We start from the raw sequence: 21,191 nt of genomic DNA on the forward strand, positions 1-21,191 counted from the left end.
GCACGGGGCTGGTGCGGCCGGGGCACGCGCAAGGCATGGTGCGGGCAGCTGCGCGCAGCGCGCGGACTCGGAGAAGCAACGGCAGCAGTAAGCAGCGCAGTAGTAACAGAGCTGCAGCGACGCAGCAGCAACAGCAAGAGTAGCGGCTAGTAAACAATAGCTAGTAGGAGTAGTGGCAAGCGGCAACACAGCCAACGCAACAAGCAGCAAGGCAGCACAAGGAGCAGCAGGGGCGCGAACATGGCCGGGAGCTTGCAAGGCGTGCATGAACACAGGAGCTCGGTCCATGGTGAACAACGGCGTAAAAACGCACGGATCAAAGCCGAGGTCGCGGGGAATCAGAGTAGGAGCTCACCGCGCACTCCTAGGGCGGCTCAGGAGGCTCGGGGATGGTCGGGGATGCGTAGGTCGACGGCGAGATGCGGCGGCCGAGGTTGGGGAAGATGATGCAGGCGACGGCAGTGGCGCTCGCCGGCTCGGGTCCTGCGGCGAGGGAGACGAAGAGAATCCCGTCGGAGCTGATGGACGCAGAGAGGCAGCGAGGGGCATGCGGTGGCTAAGCGACCGACGACGACAATGGCGGCCATGGCAGTCGAGGATGGAGCAGCGCGAGGGAGAGAGGGGGAAAATATACTGGGAATTGTCCAGCGCGTGTGGGCGTTGATCTTATCCGCGCTGGGGCTACAGGGCTTGTCGCGGTGGAGCACATCGTGCGGTGCATCCGCTCTGGACGGCCATGGCGTCTCGTTCATCCAGAGAGATGCGGGAGGAGGATGAAAGGCCGACTTGGGCAGGCCAGGCCGCACTCTGGCTTGTCGGGCCTTAAGTGAATAGTATCTAGTCTATTTCCTTTCTCTTTTTTTGTGACAAGTTTCCCCTCAGTTTTGTATTCTGATTTTGATCCAAATGAATTTCGTTGCATGCAAAACTTGTCGCCATAATTACTAGGCAATAATCTGCACTGCCACAAAATGTTTGGGAGTTTATTTTTAAAATAGTTTGGACTTTTTATAATTTAGATAAGCATTTAAATATTGTCTTGGCACTGTTCTAATTATTTTTAGGGCACGTAAACACTTTATAAAATGTTGGTTTCATTTTTATAAAAGCTTTGGGAAATTTTGCAATATCATGAACACTTTTGTTTTGCTGTTTGAATAATTAATATTTGGACTTTATTAAAAAAACAATTGAGGTCAAAGTATTCTTAATTGTTTTTCTTAGGGCATAATGGTGATGACCAGGCATAATTAGTGGAAGATTACTGTAGCAAGAATCTCGGGATGTTACAATAAAGTTGCTATAAAATGATTGTAAAACATTCAAGAATGATAATATAACAACATGGAACAATAAAAAATTATAGATATGTTGGAGATGTATCACTGCGTGAGGAGCAGTTGTACCGGCCCAGTACCGGCCAACCATGGTTCTTATTTTTGTGGTGCAGAGGTTATTGGGCGGTGGTTGCCCGTTTGTCCCAGTTATAGTCTTTTAACCGGTACTACCGGTGTCTGGAGCGGTTGTACCGCTCAGGACTTAGCCATCACCCGGACCGGGACCTGGGACCAGGGCGTGTGCACTGGTGCAATTACCGCTCCTACCACCACTATAGACGTGATTCCCTTCTGGTTTGGAGCAGTTGTTGAGCGATGGTGGAGCGGTTGGTCCGTTTAATTGTGTTAATCGGTACTACCGCCCACCCCACCAGTTGTACCGCCTTGTAGGGTTTCTGCAGGGTACCCGTGAATTCCGGTTGTACCGGTCCATGGAGCGGTTGTACCGCTGCAGTATAAAAACTATTGTAACGGTTGGATTTGGGGGCACTATATAAAGTGGGGGTTCTTCCACCTACCACTTCACCTCTTGCCTCTATCTCACCTCCATTAATGCCCTTCAAGATTTCTTGCCCAATCTATCTCTCTAGCCACTCAAACTCATTGATTTGCTAGGGATTAAAGGATGAGACCTAGATCTACACTTCCACCAAAGGGGAAATTTGATTCCCCCATCCTTTCTTGAGTGGATTTTATTACTCTTGGGTGTTTGGGCACCCTAGACGGAAGAGGTCATCTATGAGCCATATTCCATTGTGGTGAAGCTCCATGGTGGTGTTGGGAGCCTCCAATTTAGTTATGGAGAGGTCCCAACCTTGTTTGTAAAGGTCAGGTTGCCGCCTTCAAGGGCACCACTAGTGTAATCACGTCATCTCGCATTGTATGAGGGTGTGAGCAGAATACAGTGGCCCTAGTGGCTTCTTGGGGAGCATTGTGCCTCCACACCGCTCCAACGGAGACGTACTTCCTATCAAAGGGAAGGAACTTCGGTAACACATCCTCGTCTTCACCGGCTCCACTTGTGGTTACTTCTTACCTTTACTTTGTGCAAGTATTACTTGTGTTGTATCCTTTGCTTGCTTGTGTTGTTATTATTGCTAGCGTCATATAGTTTGCTCACCTAGTTGCATTTCTAGACAACCTGTTTGTCGTGAATTGTTAAGAAAAGCTAGAAATTGGTAGTTTCCTATTCACCCCCCTTCTAGTCAACCATATCGTTCCTTTCACTATTGATGGGTCGAATGTAGCTAAAAATGATTACGGGTTGTAATCGACATCTAGCCCACTGAAAAAAGTAGGCTAAAATCAACATAAGCTCTTCATAGTTCTGATGGTCCCATTGGTAGGCCCGTGACCATAGTGGACCATTAACAAGCCAAACATATTATGGGCCCATAATAATGATGGGTTGTTAACATGTCAAAATATATCGCAGGCCTTATTTGTCTCATAAATACCACGGGTCGTTAACAGTCTGAAACACATCTTGGGCCTTCATTGGGCCATAAGATACCCAGGGATTCTAGTAGGCCGAAAGAAGATTGGGCCTAAAATGTACTAAAGAGCCCACTGGACATTAGCAGAACGAAATGTATCTCAGGCCATAGTTGGCTGATACTTCTCCAACATATCTATAATTTTTTATTGTTCCATGCTATATTATATTCTATTTTGGACATTATTGAGCTTTATTATACACTTTTATATTATTTTTGGGACTAACCTACTAACCGGAGGCCCAGCCCAGAATTGTTGGCTTTTGCCTATTTCAGAGTTTCACATAAAAAGAATATCAAACAAAGTCCAAGCGGAATGAAACCTTCGGGAACATGATTTTCGGAACGAACGTGATCCAGAGGACTTGGACCCTATGTCAAGAAAGCAACCAGGAAGGCACGAGGTAGGGGGCGCGCCTACCCCCCTAGGCACGCCCTCCACCCTCGTGGGGCCCACGTTGCTCCAATGACGTACTCCTTCCTCCTATATATACCTACGTACCACCAAACTACCGGATACGGAGCCAAAAACCTACTTCCACCGCCGCAACCTTCTGTACCCATGAGATCCCATCTTGGGTCCTTTTCCGGAGCTCCGCCAAAGGGGGCATCGATCATGGAGGTCTTCTACATCAACACCATAGCCACTCCGATGATGTGTGAGTAGTTTACTTCAGACCTTCGGGTCCATAGTTGTTAGCTAGATGGCTTCTTCTCTCTTTTTGGATCTCAATACAATGTTCTCCCCCTCTCTTGTGGAGATCTATTCGATGTAATCTTCTTTTGCGGTGTGTTTGTTGAGACTGATGAATTGTGGGTTTATGATCAAGTTTATCTATGAAAAATATTTGAATCTTCTCTGAATTCTATTATGTATGATTGGTTATCTTTCGAATTATCAGTTTGGTTTGGCCTACTAGATTGATCTTTCTTGCAATGGGAGAAGTGCTTAGCTTTGGGTTCAATCTTGCGGTCTCCTTTCCCAGTGACAGTAGGGGCAGCAAGGCACGTATTTTATTGTTGCCATCGAGGATAACAAGAAGGGGTTTATATCATATTGCATGAGTTTATCCCTCTACATCATGTCATCTTGCTTAAAGCGTTACTCTGTTCTTTTGAACTTAATACTCTAGATGCATGCTGGATAGCGGTCGATGTGTGGAGTAATAGTAGTAGATGCAGGAAGGAGTCGGTCTACTTGTCCCAGACGTGATGCCTATATACATGATCATACCTAGATATTCTCATAACTATTCTCAATTCTGTCAATTGTTCAATAGTAATTTGTTTACCCACCGTAATACTTATGCTCTCGAGAGAAGCCACTAGTGAAACCTATGGCCCCCGGGTCTATTTTCCATCATATTAATCTTCCGTCAACAAGCTATTTCTTTTGCCATTTTTATTTTGCTTTATTTACTTTGCATCTTCATCATAAAAATACCAAAAATATTATCTTATCATATCTATCAAATCTCACTTTCGTAAGTGACCGTGAAGGGATTGACAACCCCTTTATTGCGTTGGTTGCGAGGATTTTATTTGTTTGTGTAGGTGCGAGGGACTCATGTGTGGCCTCCTACTGGATTGATACCTTGGTTCTCAAAAAGCTGAGGGAAATACTTACGCTACTTTGCTGCATCAGCCTTTCCTCTTCAAGCGAAAACCAACACAGTGCTCAAGAGGTAGCAAGAAGGATTTCTGGCGCCGTTGCCGGAGAGTCTATGGAAAAGTTAACATACCAATTACCCATCACAAACCCTTATCTCCCACATTACATTATTTGCCATTTGCCTCTCGTTTTCCTCTCCCCCACTTCACCTTGCCGTTTTATTTGCCCTCTCTCTCTGTCCTCCTTCTCTTTCCCTATTTGCCTATTTTTGCCTGTTTCTTGTTTGCTTGTGTGTTGGATTGCTTTCGTGTCACGATGGCTCAAGATAATACTAAATGGTGTGACTTTACCAATACCAACAACAATGATTTTATTAGCACTCCGATTGCTCCTCTTACCGATGCCAAATCTTGTGAAATTAATGCTGCTTTGCTGAATCTTGTCATGAAAGATCCGTTTTCCGGCCTTCCTAGTGAAGATGCCGCTACCCATCTAAACACCTTTGTTGATCTGTGTGATATGCAAAAGAAGAAAGATGTGGATAATGATATTGTTAAATTGAAGCTATTTCTGTTTTCGCTTAGAGATTGTGCTAAAGCTTGGTTTTCGTCTTTGCCTAAAAATAGTATTGATTCATGGAATAAGTGCAAAGATGCTTTTATCTCTAAGTATTTTCCTCCCACTAAGATCATCTCCCTTAGAAATGATATTATGAATTTTAAGCAACTTGATCATGAACATCTTGCACAATCTTGGGAGAGGATGAAATTAATGATACGTAATTGCCCTACACATGGTTTGAATCTTTGGATGATTATACAAAACTTTTATGCCGGATTGAATTTTGCTTCTAGAAATCTTTTAGATTCGGCCATGGGAGGCACTTTTATGGAAATCACTTTAGGAGAAGCTACCAAACTCCTAGATAATATTATGATTAATTATTCTCAATGGCACACCGAAAGATCTACTAATAAAAAGGTGCATGCAATTGAAGAGATTAATGTTTTGAGTGGAAAGATGGATGAACTTATGAAATTATTTGCTAATAAGAGTGCTTCTACTGATCCTAATGATATGCCTTTGTCTAGTTTGATTGAGAATAATAATGAATCTATGGATGTGAATTTTGTTGGTAGGAATAATTTTGGTAACAACGCGTATAGAGGAAACTTTAATCCTAGGCCGTATCCTAGTAATTCCTCTAATAATTATGGTAATTCCTACAACAATTCTTATGGAAATTTTAATAAGATGCCATCTGAATTTAAGATTAATGTTAAGGAGTTTATTACCTCGCAAAAGAGGTTCAATGCTTTGGTTGAAGAAAAATTGCTTAAGATTGATGAGTTGGCTAGGAACGTTGATAGAATTTCTCTTGATGTTGATTCTTTGAAACTTAGATATATTCCACCTAAGCATGATATCAATGAGTCTCTCAAATCCATGAGAATTTCCATTGATGAGTGCAAAGAAAGAACCGCTAGGATGCGTGCTAAGAAGGATTGCTTTATAAAAGCGTGTTCTTCTAGTTTCCATGAAAATAAAGATGAAGATCTAAATGTTATTGATGTGTCCCCTATGTTCTGCAATATGAATCTTGATAATGATGGGACTGAATATGATCCACCTTTACCTAGAAGGCGTTCCAAAAATTCGGAGTCTTTGGATCTTGATGCTAAAATTGTTAAAAGTGGGATTGAAGAGGTCAAACTTTAAATATCAATGAACCCACTATTTTGGATTTCAAGAAATTTAATTATGATAATTGCTCTTTAATAGATTGTATTTCCTTGTTACAATCCGTGCTAAATTCTCCACATGCTTATAGTCAAAATAAAGCTTTTACTAAAATATTGTTGGTGCTTTGATGCAATCTTATAAAGAAAAACTTGAGTTGGAAGTTTCTATCCCTAGAAACTTTATGATGAGTGGGAACCTACTATTAAAATTAAAATTAAAGATCATGAATGCTATGCTTTGTGTGATTTGGGTGCTAGTGTTTCCACGATTCCAAAGACTTTGTGTGATTTGCTAGGTTTTCGTGATTTTGATGATTGCTCTTTAAATTTGCACCTTGTGGATTCCACTATTAAGAAACCTATGGGAAGAATTAATGATGTTCTTATTGTTGCAAATAGGAATTATGTGCCCGTAGATTTTATTGTTCTTGATATAGATTGCAATCCTTCATGTCCTATTATTCTTGGTAGACCTTTCCTTAGAACGATTGGAGCAATTATTGATATGAAGGAAGGGAATATTAGATTCCAATTTCCTTTAAGGAAAGGAATGGAACACTTCCCTAGGAATAAAATTAAATTACCATATGAATCTATTATGAGATCCACTTATGGATTGCCTACCAAAGATGGCAATACCTAGATCTATCTTCGCTTTTATGCCTAGCTAGGGGCGTTAAACGATAGCGCTTGTTGGGAGGCAACCCAATTTTATTTTCATTCCTTGCTTTTTGCTCCTGTTTAGTAATAAATAATTTATCTAGCCTCTGTTTTGGTTGTGTTTTTGTGTTTAATTAGTGTTTGTGCCAAGTAAAACTGTTGGGAAGACTTGGGGAAAGTCTTTTTAATCTTGCTGAAAAAAACAGCAACTTTAGTGCTTACGAGAGCTGCTGCCATTTTTATTTGGAAAGTGATATTTAGTTAATTATTTTTTAAGATGATTAATAGATAAATTCCTCACGTCCAGAAATTTATTTTAGAATTTTCGGGGTTCCAGAACTTGCGTTAGCTACAGATTACTAGACTGTTCTGTTTTTGACAGATTCTGTTTTTCGTGTGTTGTTTGCTTATTTTGATGAATCTATGGCTAGTAAAAGAGTTTATAAACCATAGAGAAGTTGTAATACAGTAGGTTTAACACCAATATAAATAAATAATTAGTTAATTACAGTACCTTGAAGTGCTGTTTTGTTTTCTTTCGCTAACGGAGCTCACGAGATTTTCTACTTTAAGTTTTGTGTTGTGAAGTTTTCAAGTTTTGGGTAAAGATTTGATGGATTATGGAACAAGGAGTGGCAAGCGCCTAAGCTTGGGGATTCCCATGACACCCCAGTATAATCTAAGGATACCTAAAATCCAAAGCTTGGGGATGCCCCGGAAGGCATCCCCTCTTTCGTCTACTTCCATCGGTAACTTTACTTGGAGCTATATTTTTATTCACCGCATGATATGTGTTTTGCTTGGAGCGTCTTGTATTATTTGAGTCTTTATTTGTTAGTTTACCACAATCATCCTTGATGTACACACATTTTGAGAGAGACTCACATGATTTGAAAATTATTAGAATACTCTATGTGCTTCACTTATATCTTTCGAGCTATATAGTTTTTGCTCTAGTGCTTCACTTATATCTTTTAGAGCACGGTGGTGGATTTCTTTTATAGAAACTATTGTTCTCTCATGCTTCACTTAGATCACTTTGAGAGTCCTACAAAAAAGCGTGGTAATTTCCTTTAATTATGATAGGCATTCCAGATTAGTAAAAAAATGAAGTGTGTTGAGTACTATGAGAAATTTGATACTTGATAATTGTTTTGAGATATGGAGATGGTGATATTAGAGTCATGCTAGTTGAGTAGTTTTGAATTTGAGAAATACTTGTGTTAAAGTTTGTGATTCCCGTAGCATGCACATATGGTGAACCGTTATGTGATGAAGTCGGAGCATGATTTATTTATTGATTGTCTTCCTTATGAGTGGCGGTCGGGGACGAGCGATGGTCTTTTCCTACCAATCTATCCCCCTAGGAGCATGCGCGTAATACTTTGCTTCGATAACTTGTAGATTTTTACAATAAGTATATGAGTTCTTTATTACTAATGTTGAGTCCATGAATTATACGCACTTTCTACCTTCCACCATTGCTAGCCTCTCTAATACCGCGCACGTTTCGCCGGTATCATAAACCCACCAAATACCTTCCTCAAAACAGCCACCATACCTACCTATCATGGCATTTCCATAGCCATTCCGAGATATATTGCCATGCAACTTACCACCGTTCCATTTATTATGACACGCTCCATCATTGTCATATTGCTTTGCATGATCATGTAGTTGACATTGTATTTGTGGCAAAGCCACCGTTCATAATTCTTTCATACGTGTCACTCTTGATTCAATGCATATCCCGGAACACCGCCGGAGGCATTCACATAGAGTCATATTTTGTTCTAAGTATTAAGTTATAATTGTTGAGTTGTAAGTAAATAAAAGTGTGATGATCATCATTTTTAGAGTATTGTCCCAAGTGAGGAAAGGATGATGGAGACTATGATTCCCCCACAAGTCGGGATGAGACTCCGGACTAAAAAAGAGGCCATAAAAAGGCCCAAATAAAAAATGAGAGAAAAAGAGAGAAGGGACAATGCTACTATCCTTTTACAACACCTGTGCTTCAAAGTAGCACCATGATCTTCATGATAGAGAGTCTCCTATGATATCACTTTCATATACTAGTGGGAATTTTTCATTATAGAACTTGGCTTGTATATTCCAATGATGGGCTTCCTCAAAATGCCCTAGGTCTTCGTGAGCAAGCGAGTTGGATGCACACCCACTTAGTTCCTTTTGTTGAGCTTTCATATACTTATAGCACGAGTGCATCCGTTGCATGGCAATCCCTACTCACTCACATGGATATCTATTAATGGGCATCTCCATAGCCCGTTGATACACCTAGTTGATGTGAGACTATCTTCTCCTTTTTTGTTTTCTCCACAACCACCATTCTATTCCACATATAGTGCTATTTCCATGGCTCACGCTCATGTATTGCATGAAGATTGAAAGAGTTTGAGAACACCAAAAGTATGAAACAATTGCTTGGCTTGTCATCGGGGTTGTGCATGATTTAAATACTTTGTGTGGTGAAGATAGAGCATAGCCAGACTATATGATTTTGTAGGGATAACTTTCTTTGGCCATGTTATTTTGAGAAGACATAATTGCTTGGTTAGTATGCTTGAAGTATTATTATTTCTATGTCAATATTATACTTTTGTCTTGAATCTTTCGGATCTGAATATTCACACCACAATTAATAGAATTACATTGAAATTATGCCAAGTAGCATTCCACATCAAAAATTCTGTTTTTATAATTTACCTACTCGAGGACGAGCATGAATTAAGCTTGGGGATGCTTGATACGTCTCCAACGTATCTATATTTTTTGATTGTTACATGCTATATTATATTTTGTTTTGGAAATTATTGGGATTTATTATACACTTTTATATTATTTTTGGGACTAACCTACTAACCGAAGGCCCAACCCAGAATTGCTGTTTTGCCTATTTCAGAGTTTCGTAAAAAGAATATCAAACGCAGTCCAAATGGAATGAAACCTTTGGGAACGTGATTTTCAGAACGAACGTGATCCAGAGGACTTGGACCCTACATCAAGAAAGCAACCAAGAAGACATGAGGTAGGGGGGCGCGCCTAACCCCCAGGCGCGCCCTCCACCCTTGTGGGGTCCATGTTGCTCCACCGACGTACTCCTTCCTCCACCGCCGCAACATTCTCTACCTGTGAGATCTGATACGTCCAGTTTGCATCATGCTTTTATATCAATATTTATTGCATTATGGGCTGTTATTACACATTATGTCATAATACTTATGCCTATTCTATCTTATTTTACAAGGTTTACATAAAGAGGGAGAATGCCGGCAGCTGGGATTCTGGGCTGGAAAAGGAGCAAATATTAGAGACCTATTATGCATAGCTCCAAAAGTCCTGAAACTTCACGGATGATGTTTTCCAAATATATAAAAAATACTGAGCGCAAGAACCTCACCAGGAGGGCCACACCCTACCCACGAGGGTGGGGGCGCGCCCTACCCCCCTGGGCGCGCCCCCAACCTCGTGGGCCCCCTGGTGGCCCTCCGATGGCCATCTTCTGCTATATGGAGTCTTTCGATGGGAAAAAATTATAAGCCATCTTCTCGGACGAAACTCCACCGCCACGAGGCGGAACCTTGGCGGAATCAATCTAGGGCTCTGGCGAAGCTGTTCTGCCGGGGAAACTTCCCTCCCGGAGGGGGAAATCATCGCCATCGTCATCACCAACGCTCCTCTCATCGGGAGAGGGCAATCTCCATCAACATCTTCATCAGCACCATCTCATCTCAAAACCCTAGTTCATCTCTTATATCCAATTCTTGTCTCCAAGTCCGGGATTGGTGCTAGTAGGTTGCTAGTAGTGTAATTACTCCTTGTAGTTGATGCTAGTTGGTTTAATTGGTGGAAGATCATATGTTCAGATCCTATATGCATATTAATACCCCTCTGATTATGAACATGTTTATGCTTTGTGAGTAGTTACGTTTGTTCCTGAGGACATGGGAGAAGTCTTGCTATTAGTAGTCATGTGAATTTGATATTCGTTCGATATTTTGATGAGATGTATGTTGTCTCTCCTCTAGTGGTGTTATGTGAACGTCGACTACATGACACTTCACCATTATTTGGGCCTAGAGGAAGGCATTGGGAAGTAATAAGTAGATGATGGGTTGCTAGAGTGACAGAAGCTTAAACCCTAGTTTATGCGTTGCTTCGTAAGGGGCTGATTTGGATCCATATGTTTCATGCTATGGTTAGGTTTACCTTAATACTTTTGTTGTATTTGTGGATGCTTGCAATAGAGGTTAATCATAAGTGGGATGCTTGTCCAAGTAAGGGCAGCACCCAAGCACTGGTCCACCCACATACCAAATTATCAAAGTACCATACGCGAATCATATGAACGTGATGAAAACTAGCTTGACGATATTCCCATGTGTCCTCGGGAGCGCTTTACATCATATAAGAGTTTGTCCAGGCATGTCCTTTGCTACAAAAGGATTGGGCCACCTTGCTGCACTTTATTTACTTTTGTTACTTGTTGCTCGTTACAAATTATCCTATCACAAAACTATCTGTTACCACTTATTTCAGTACTTGCAGAGAATACCTTGCTGGAAACCGCTTATCATTTCCTTCTGCTCCTCGTTGGGTTCGACACTCTTACTTATCGAAAGTACTACGATAGATCCCCTATACTTGTGGGTCATCAAGACTCTTTTCTGGCGCCGTTGGCGGGGAGTGAAGCGCCTTTGGTAGGTGGAATTTGGTAAGGAAAAATTTATATAGTGTGCTGAAATTTACTGTCACTTGTTACCATGGAAGGTAATCCTCTGAGGGGCTTGTTCGGCATATCTTCACCCCGACCAGTAGAGCAAAGTGTTGCTCCTCAACCTACTGAACCTACTGAAAATGAAAATGAAAATGAAAATGCTTGCTTTGAAGTTCCTTCGGGTATGATATAAAAACTGCTAGCTAATCCTTTTCTAGGAGATGGAACAAAACATCCTGATGAACATTTGATATATGTGGATCAAGTTTGTGGATTATTTAAGCTTGCAGGTGTACCCGGAGATGTTGTTAAGAAGAAGGTCTTTCCCTAATCTTTGAGGGGAGATGCATCGACATGGTATAGGCTATGTGATGATATGAGGTCTTGGAATTACAAACGATTGAAATTGGAATTTCATCAGAAGTTTTATCCTATGCATCTTATTCATCGTGATCGCAATTATATATATTATTTTTGGCCTCGCGAAGGAGAAAGCATCACTCAAGATTGGGGGAGGCTTAAATCAATGTTATATTCATGCCCCAATCATGAGCTCTCAAGAGAAATGATTATTCAAAAAATTTATGCTCGACTTTTTGGTAACAATCGCACCATGCTTGATACTTCTTGTGCTGGCTCTTTTATGATTAAGACTATTGAATTCAAATGGGATTTATTGGAAAGAATTAAACGCAACTCTGAAGATTGGGACTTCGACAATGGTAAGGAGTCAGGTATGACACCTAGTTTTGATTGTGTTAAATCTTTTATGGATACCGATATTTTTCGTAAATTTAGCACTAAATATGGACTTGACTCTGAGATAGTAGCTTCTTTCTGTGAATCTTTTGCTACTTATGTTGATCTCCCCAAGGAGAAGTGGTTTAAATATCACCCTCCCATAGAAGTAAAAGTAGCTGCACCTATTAAAGTTGAAGAAAAGACTATTACTTATAATGATCCTATTGTTCCTACTTCTTATGTTGAGAAACCACCTTTCCCTGTTAGGATAAAGGATCATGCTAAAGCTTCAATTGTGGTTCCTAAAAACAATATTAAAACATATACACCTCCTGAGCAAGTTAAAGTTGAACCTAATATTGCTATTGTTAAAGATCTCTTGTCTGATAATATTGATGGGCATGTTATTTATTTCTGTAATGAAACTGCTAGAATTGCTAAACCCCGTGATAAAGATAAACCTTGACCTGTAGTAGGCATGCCTGTTATTTCTGTTAAAATAGGAGATCATTGTTATCATGGCTTATGTGATATGGGTGCCAGTGTTAGTGCAATACCTTATTCCTTATACAAAGAAGTTATGCATGATATTGCACCTGCTGAGATGGAAGATATCGATGTCACAATTAAACTTGCCAATAGAGATACTATTTCACCAATGGGAGTTGTTAGAGATGTTGAAGTCTTGTGTGGGAAAACTAAATATCCTGCTGATTTTCTTGTTCTTGGTTCCCCACAAGATAGCTTTTGTCCCATTATATTTGGTAGACCCTTCTTAAATACTGTTAACGCTACCACAGATTGCAAAAGAGATGTTGTTACTGTCGGTTTAGATGATATGACTCATGAATTAAATTTTTCTAAATTTAGTAGACAACACCATGAAGAAGAATTACCTAGTAAGGATGAAATTATTGGTCTTGCTTCTATTGTCGTACCTCCTAGTGATCCTTTAGAACAATATTTGCTAGACCATGAAAACGATATGTTTATGAATGAAAGAAGGGAATTAGATGAAGTATTCTTTAAACAGGAACCTATGCTGAAAAACAATTTACCTGTTGAAATCCTAGGGGATCCTCCTCCACCCAAGGGTGATCCCGTGTTTGAGCTTAAACCGTTACCTGATACTCTTAAATATGCTTATCTTGATGAGAAAAAGATATATCATGTTATTATTAGTGCTAACCTTTCAGAGCATGAGGAAGAGAGATTATTGAAAACTTTGAAGAAGCACCGCGCTGCTATTGGGTATACTCTTGATGATCTTAAGGGCATTAGTCCCACTCTATGTCAACATAAAATTAATTTGGAAGAAGATGCTAAACCAGTTCGTGATCATCAACGCTGGCTGAATCCTAAAATGAAAGAAGTGGTAAGAAAGGAGATACTAAAGCTCCTTGAGGCAGGTATAATTTATCCCGTTGCTGATAGTCACTGGGTAAGCCCTGTCCATTGTGTCCCTAAGAAGGGAGGTATTACTGTTGTTCCTAATGATAAAGATGAATTGATTCCTCAAAGAATTGTTACATGTTATAGGATGTTAATTGATTTCTTCAAATTAAATAAGGCTAATAAAAAGATCATTACCCCTTACCTTTTATCGATCAAATGCTAGAAAGATTATCTAAACATACACATTTTTGCTTTCTAGATGGTTATTCTGGTTTCTCTCAAATACCTGTGTCAGCCAAAGATCAATCAAAGACTACTTTTACATGCCCTTTTGGTACTTTTGCTTATAGACGTATGCCTTTTGGTTTATGTAATGCACCTGCTACCTTTCAAAGATGCATCATGGCTATATTCTCTGACTTTGTGAAAATATTTGTGAGGTTTTCATGGACGACTTTTCCTTCTATGGATCTTCTTTTGATGATTGCTTGAGCAACCTTGATCAAGTTCTGCAAAGATGTGAAGAAACTAATCTTGTCCTGAATTGGGAAAAGTGCCACTTTATGGTTAATGAAGGTATCGTCTTGGGGCATAAAGTTTCTGAAAGAGGTATTGAAGTTGATAAAGATGCCATGTCCCAAGGACATCAAAGGTATAAGAAGTTTCCTTGGTCATGCCGGTTTTTATAGGAGGTTCATTAAGGACTTATCAAAAATCTCTCGGCCTCTCACTAATTTATTACAAAAAGATATATCATTTGTTTTTGATGATGATTATGTAGAAGCATTTGAAATACTTAAGAAAGCATTGATCTCTACACCTATTGTTCAGCCACCTGATTGGAATTTACCCTTTGAAATTATGTGTGATGCTAGTGATTATGCTGTTGCTGCTGTTCTAGGACAAAGAGTTGATAAGAAACTAAATGTTATTCAATATGCTAGTAAAACTCTAGACAATGCTCAAAGAAACTATGCTACTACTGAAAAAGAATTCTTAGGAGTTGTATTTGCTTGTGATAAGTTTAGACCTTATATTGTTGATTCTAAAGTAACTATTCACACTGATCATGCTGCTATTAAATATCTTATGGAAAAGAAAGATGCTAAACCTAGACTTATTAGATGGGTTCTCTTGCTACAAGAATTTGATTTGCATATTGTCGATAGAAAAGGAGCTGGGAACCCCGTTGCAGACAACTTGTCTAGGTTAGAAAATGTGCTTGATGACCCACTACCTATTGATGATAGTTTTCCTGATGAGCAATTAAATGTCATAAATGCTTCTCATACTACTCCATGGTATGCTGATTATGCTAATTATATTGTTGCTAAGTTTATACCACCTAGTTTCACATACCAGCAAAAGAAAATGTTCTTCTATGATTTGAGGCATTACTTTTGGGATGACCCACATCTTTATAAAGAAGGAGTAGATGGTTTTATTAGACGTTGTGTACCTGAGCATGAACAGGAACAGATCCTACGCAAGTGTCACTCCGAAGCTTATGGAGGACACCATGCTGGAGATAGACTGCACATAAGGTACTGCAATCTGGTTTTTATTGGCCTACTCTCTTCAAGGATGCCCGTAAGTTTGTCTTGTCTGGTGATGAATGTCAAAGAATTGGTAATATTAGTAGACGTCAAGAAATGCCTATGAATTATTCACCTGTTATTGAACCATTTGATGTTTGGGGCTTTGACTATATGGGACCTTTTCCTTCCTATAATGGATATACACATATTTTAGTTGATGTTGATTACGTTACTAAGTGGGTAGAAGCTATTCCAACTAGTAGTGCTGATCATAACACTTCTATTAAAATGCTTAAGGAAGTTATTTTTCCAAGATTTGGAGTCCCTAGATATTTAATGACTGATGGTGGTTCACATTTTATTCATGGTGCTTTCCATAAAATGCTTGCTAAATATGATGTTAATCATAGAATTGCATCTCCTTATCACCCTCAGTCTAGTGGTCAAGTAGAATTGAGTAATAGAGAACTCAAATTAATTTTGCAAAAGACTGTTAATAGGTCTAGAAAGAATTGGTCCAAGAAACTTGATGATGCATTATGGGCCTATAGAACTGCATATAAAAATCCTATGGGCATGTCTTCGTATAAAATGGTCTATGGAAAAGCATGTCACTTACCTCTTGAACTAGAACACAAGGCTTATTGGGCTATTAAAGAACTTAATTATGATTTTAAACTTGCTGGTGAGAAGAGGTTATTTGATATTAGCTCACTTGATGAATGGACAACCCAAGCCTACGAAAATGCCAAGTTGTTTAAAGAAAAAGTTAAAAGATGGCATGACAAAAGGATACAAAAGCGTGAGTTTAATGTAGGTGACTATGTATTGTTATACAACTCTCGTTTAAGATTTTTTTGCAGGAAAACTCCTCTCTAAACGCGAGGGCCCTTACGTTATCGAGGAGGTCTACCATTCCGGTGCCATAAAAATCAACAACTTCGAAGGCACAAATCCGAAGGTGGTGAATGGTCAAAGAATCAAACACTATATCTCACGTAATTCCATAAATGTTGAAACCAATGTTATCGAAACCGTAACCCCGGAGGAATACATAAAGGACACTTTCCGGAACGTTTCAGACTCCAAAAAGGAATAGGTATGTGGTATGGTAAGTAAACCGACTCCAAAGCAGTTTTTAAGGCAATATTTCTCCGTTTTGGAATATTTAGAAAAATAGAAAAATAAGCAGCAGTCCGGGAAGGACACGAGGGCTCCACGAGGGTGGAGGGCGCGCCCTACCCTACTGGGCACGCCCCTACCTCGTGGGCACCTCGTGTGCTCTCCGGACTCCGTTTTTGTACACGACACATATTTTGGTCGGTAAAAATTCATTATATAATCTCCCGGGGGTTTTGACTCCCATATCACGCAAAAATCTCCTGTCTTTGTTTCGAGCAGTTTTTCTGACAGATTTAGGTTATCATGACGTCTCCAAGTGCCACCAAGGACAAGTTCTTCGAGAATGTCATCAACCCTTACCTCGCGGAGGTGCAGCGACACCCTCAAACCATTGAGATGCGTGATGGCTTGCTGCACATCCGTGATGCTGAGGGACAAAAGGGGACCGGAAGCGTGGAGACGAGGCTTGAAGCAATGGAGCAACAAGTTTTCAAGTGTCAGGGGATGGTGGAGCGTGGACTCAACTCCAACTACATGATGATCACAGAATTCACCAACAAACACAAGCTGGATGCCGACAACATCGGGGAGACCATCTTCAAGCTTCACGAGAAAATCGAGCACCTTCAAGCTCAAATCTATGACCTGCAAAACCAAAACTGTGAGTATGAATATAGATTCAAAAGGATGAGTTTGGCTGCAGATTTGAGGATCCCGGAGACTCGGTCATCCTTCTATGATGGTGAGCCTATGCCTTGGAAGGAGGACGACAAGCCTACGCCATCAACAAAATCACCACCGTCTCCACCAACAAAGAAGAATTGAGTATCTGGTATGGGCACTCCACTTGGCAACTGCCAAGCTTGGGGCAGTGCCCCGGTATCGTATCACCATCACTCTATCTTTACCGTTTTTCTTAGTTCGATCCTTTTGGTAATATCTTGATCTAGTAGAATAAAAGTTCTTAGTAAGATCTAGTTGTGAGTTTTGCTTTATTATCCTTCTATGTAATCGAGTCCGTGAGCTATATAATAAAGATTAGTGTTGATTCAAGGGCTTGATTATTTTTCCATGATCCTAAAGAAATAAAAGAAAAGAGAAAGAAATAAAAAAGAAACAAAGAGATCATATGAGTCTTATGGAGAGTAATGAGCTCACATAGAAAGAGTATGATGAATAAAAGTTATTGAGGGTTGACAAACACAGTTTTGGTCATCGTTGCAATTAATAGGAAGTAATAAAGAAAGAGAGGTCTTCACATATAAATATACTATCTTGGACATCTTTTATAATTGTGAGCACTCATTAAAATATGACATGCTAAAGAGTTGACATTGGACAAGCAAGACAACGTAATGGGTTATGTTTTCTTACATATGAGATAAATTATATTGTCTTGGATCTTCCAACATGATGAGCCTGCCTTTCCCCATCATGCTAGCCAAATTCATTGCACCAAGTAGAGATACTACTTGTGCTTCCAAACACCCTTAAACCAGTCTTGCCATAAGAGTCCACCATATCTATCTATGGATTGAGTAAGATCCATCAAGTAAGTTGTCATCGGTGCAAGCAATAAAAATTGCTCTCTAAATATGTATGATTGATTGGTGTGGAGGAAATAAGCTTTATACGAGCGTGTGATATGGGAGTAATAAAAGTGACAGACTGCATAATAAAGGTCCATATCACAAGTGGCAATATAAAGTGACGTTCTTTCGCATTAAGATTTTGTGCATCCAACCCATAAAAGTGCATGACAACCTCTGCTTCCCTCTGCAAAGGGCCTATCTTTTACTTTTATCTCCTACATTGCATAAGAGTCATGGTAATCTTCACCCTTCCTTTTTACATTTTATCATTTGGCAAGCACAATATGTTGGAAAGATCCTGGTATATATGGCTAATTGGATGTGAGTTTTCATGAACTATTACTGTTGACATTACCCTTGAGGTAAAACGTTGGGAGGCAAAACTATAAGCCCCTATCTTTCTCTATATTCAATTAAAACTCCATACCCATAAGTATTGTGTGAGTGTCAGCAATTGTGAAAGATTATATGATAGTTGAGTATGTGGACTTGCTGAAAAGCTCTTATACATTGACTCTTTCATATGTTATGATAAATTGCAGTTGCTTCAATGACCGAGATTGTAGTTTGTTAGTTTTCAATGAAGTTTATGATTCATACTTGATATTGTGATTGAATTATTACTCTAGCATCAGATACTATATGACAAAGAAATGTGTAAGTTGATGTTCTAAGAATGATCATGATGCCCTCATGTCCGTATTTTATTTTTTATCTACACCTCTATCTCTAAACATGTGGACATATTTTTTGATTTCGGCTTTTCGCTTGAGGACAAGCTAGGTCTAAGCTTGGGCGAGTTGATACGTCCATTTTGCATCATGCTTTTATATCAATATTTATTGCATTATGGGCTGTTATTACACATTATGTCACAATACTTATGCCTATTCTCTCTTATTTTACAAGGTTTACATAAAGAGGGAGAATGGCGGTAGCTGGGATTCTGGGCTGGAAAAGGAGCAAATATTAGAGACCTATTCTGCACAGCTCCAAAAGTCCTGAAACTTCACGGATGATGTTTTCCAAATATATAAAAAATACTGAGCGCAAGAACCTCACTAGGGGGGCCACACCCTGCCCACGAGGGTGGGGGTGCGCCCTACCCCCTGGGCGCGTCCCCCTACCTCGTGGGCCCCCTGGTGGCCCTCCGGTGGCCATATTCTGATATATGGAGTCTTTTGATGGGAAAAAATCATAAGCCATCTTCTCGAATGAAACTCCGCCGCCACGAGGCGGAACCTTGGTGAAATCAATCTAGAGCTCTGGCAGAGCTGTTCTGCCGGGGAAACTTCCCTCCCGGAGGGGGAAATCATCGCCATCATCATCACCAACGCTCCTCTCATCGGGAGAGGGCAATCTCCATCAACATCTTCATCAGCACCATCTCATCTCAAAACCCTAGTTCATCTCTTGTATCCAATTCTTGTCTCCAAGTCCGGGATTGGTGCTAGTAGGTTGCTAGTAGTGTTAATTAATCCTTGTAGTTGATGCTAGTTGGTTTAATTGGTGGAAGATCATATGTTCAGATCCTATATGCATATTAATACACCTCTAATTATGAACATGTTTATGCTTTGTGAGTAGTTACATTTGTTCCTGAGGACATGGGAGAAGTCTTGCTATTAGTAGTCATTTGAATTTGGTATTCGTTCGATATTTTGATGAGATGTATGTTGTCCCTCCTCTAGTGGTGTTATGTGAACGTCGACTACATGACACTTCACCATTATTTGGGCCTAGAGGAAGGCATTGGAAAGTAATAAGTAGATGATGGGTTGCTAGAGTGACAAAAGCTTAAACCCTAGTTTATGCGTTGCTTCATAAGGCGCTGATTTGGATCCATATGTTTCATGCTATGGTTAGGTTTACCTTAATACTTTTGTTGTATTTGTGGATGCTTGCAATAGAGGTTAATCATAAGTGGGATGCTTGTCCAAGTAAGGGCAGCACCCAAGCACCGGTCCACCCACATACCAAATTATCAAAGTACCGAATGCGAATCATATGAACGTGATGAAAACTAGCTTGACGATATTCCCATGTGTCCTCGGGAGCGCTTTACATCATATAAGAGTTTGTCCAGGCTTGTCCTTTGCTACAAAAGGATTGGGCCACCTTGCTGCACTTTATTTACTTTTGTTACTTGTTGCTCGTTACAAATTATCCTATCACAAAACTATCTGTTACCACTTATTTCAGTACTTAGAATACCTTGCTAGAAACCGCTTATCATTTCCTTTTGCTTGTCGTTAGGTTCGACACTCTTACTTATCGAAAGGACTACGATAGATCCCCTATACTTGTGGGTCATCAAGATCCCATCTTGGGGCCTTTTTCGGAGCTCCGCTGGAGGGGGCATCGATCACGGAGGGCTTCTACATCAACACCATAGCCTCTCCGATGATGTGTGAGTAGTTTACTTCAAACCTTCGGGTCCATAGTTATTAGCTAGATGGCTTCTTCTCTCTTTTTGGATCTCAATACAATGTTCTCCCCCTCTCTTGTGGAGATCTATTCAATGTAATCTTCTTTTGCGGTGTGTTTGTTGAGACTGATGAATTGTGGGTTTATGATCAAGTTTATCTATGAACAATATTTGAATCTTCTCTGAATTCTTTTATGTATGCTTGTTTATCTTTGCAAGTCTCTTTGAATTATCAGTTTGGTTTGGCCTACTAGATTGATCTTTCTTGCAATGGGACAAGTGCTTAGCTTTCGGTTCAATCTTGGTGTACTTTCCCAGTGACAGTAGGGGCAACAAGGCATGTATTGTATTGTTGCCATCGAGGATAACAAGATGGGGTTTATATCATATTGCATGATTTTATCCCTCTACATCATGTCATCTTGATTAAAGCATTACTCTGTTCTTTTGAACTTAATACTCTAGATGCATGCTGGATAGCGGTCGATGTGTGGAGTAATAGTAGTAGATGCAGGCAGGAGTCGATCTACTTGTCTCGGACGTGATGCCTATATACATGATCGTACCTAGATATTCTCATAACTATGCTCAATTCTGTCAATTGCTCAATAGTAATTTGTTTACCCACCATAATACTTATGCTCTCGAGAGAAGCCACTAGTGAAAACTATGGCCCCCGGGTCTATTTTCCATCATATTAATCTTCCATCAACAAGCTATTTCTTTTGCCGTTTTTATTTTGCTTTATTTACTTTGCATCTTTATCATAAAAATACCAAAAATATTATCT

At 39.9% G+C, this 21,191-nt stretch overlaps 1 pseudogene; it reads right to left on the bottom strand.

The window, feature by feature from the left end:
* Window positions 1–364: 364 nt before the first annotated feature.
* Window positions 365–21,191, bottom strand: part of LOC119315981 — a 217,468-nt pseudogene continuing 196,641 nt past the window's right edge.

The sequence above is a fragment of the Triticum dicoccoides genome, chromosome 6A (genome assembly GCF_002162155.2).
Source record: "Triticum dicoccoides isolate Atlit2015 ecotype Zavitan chromosome 6A, WEW_v2.0, whole genome shotgun sequence".
Taxonomy (NCBI): Eukaryota; Viridiplantae; Streptophyta; class Magnoliopsida; order Poales; family Poaceae; genus Triticum; species Triticum dicoccoides.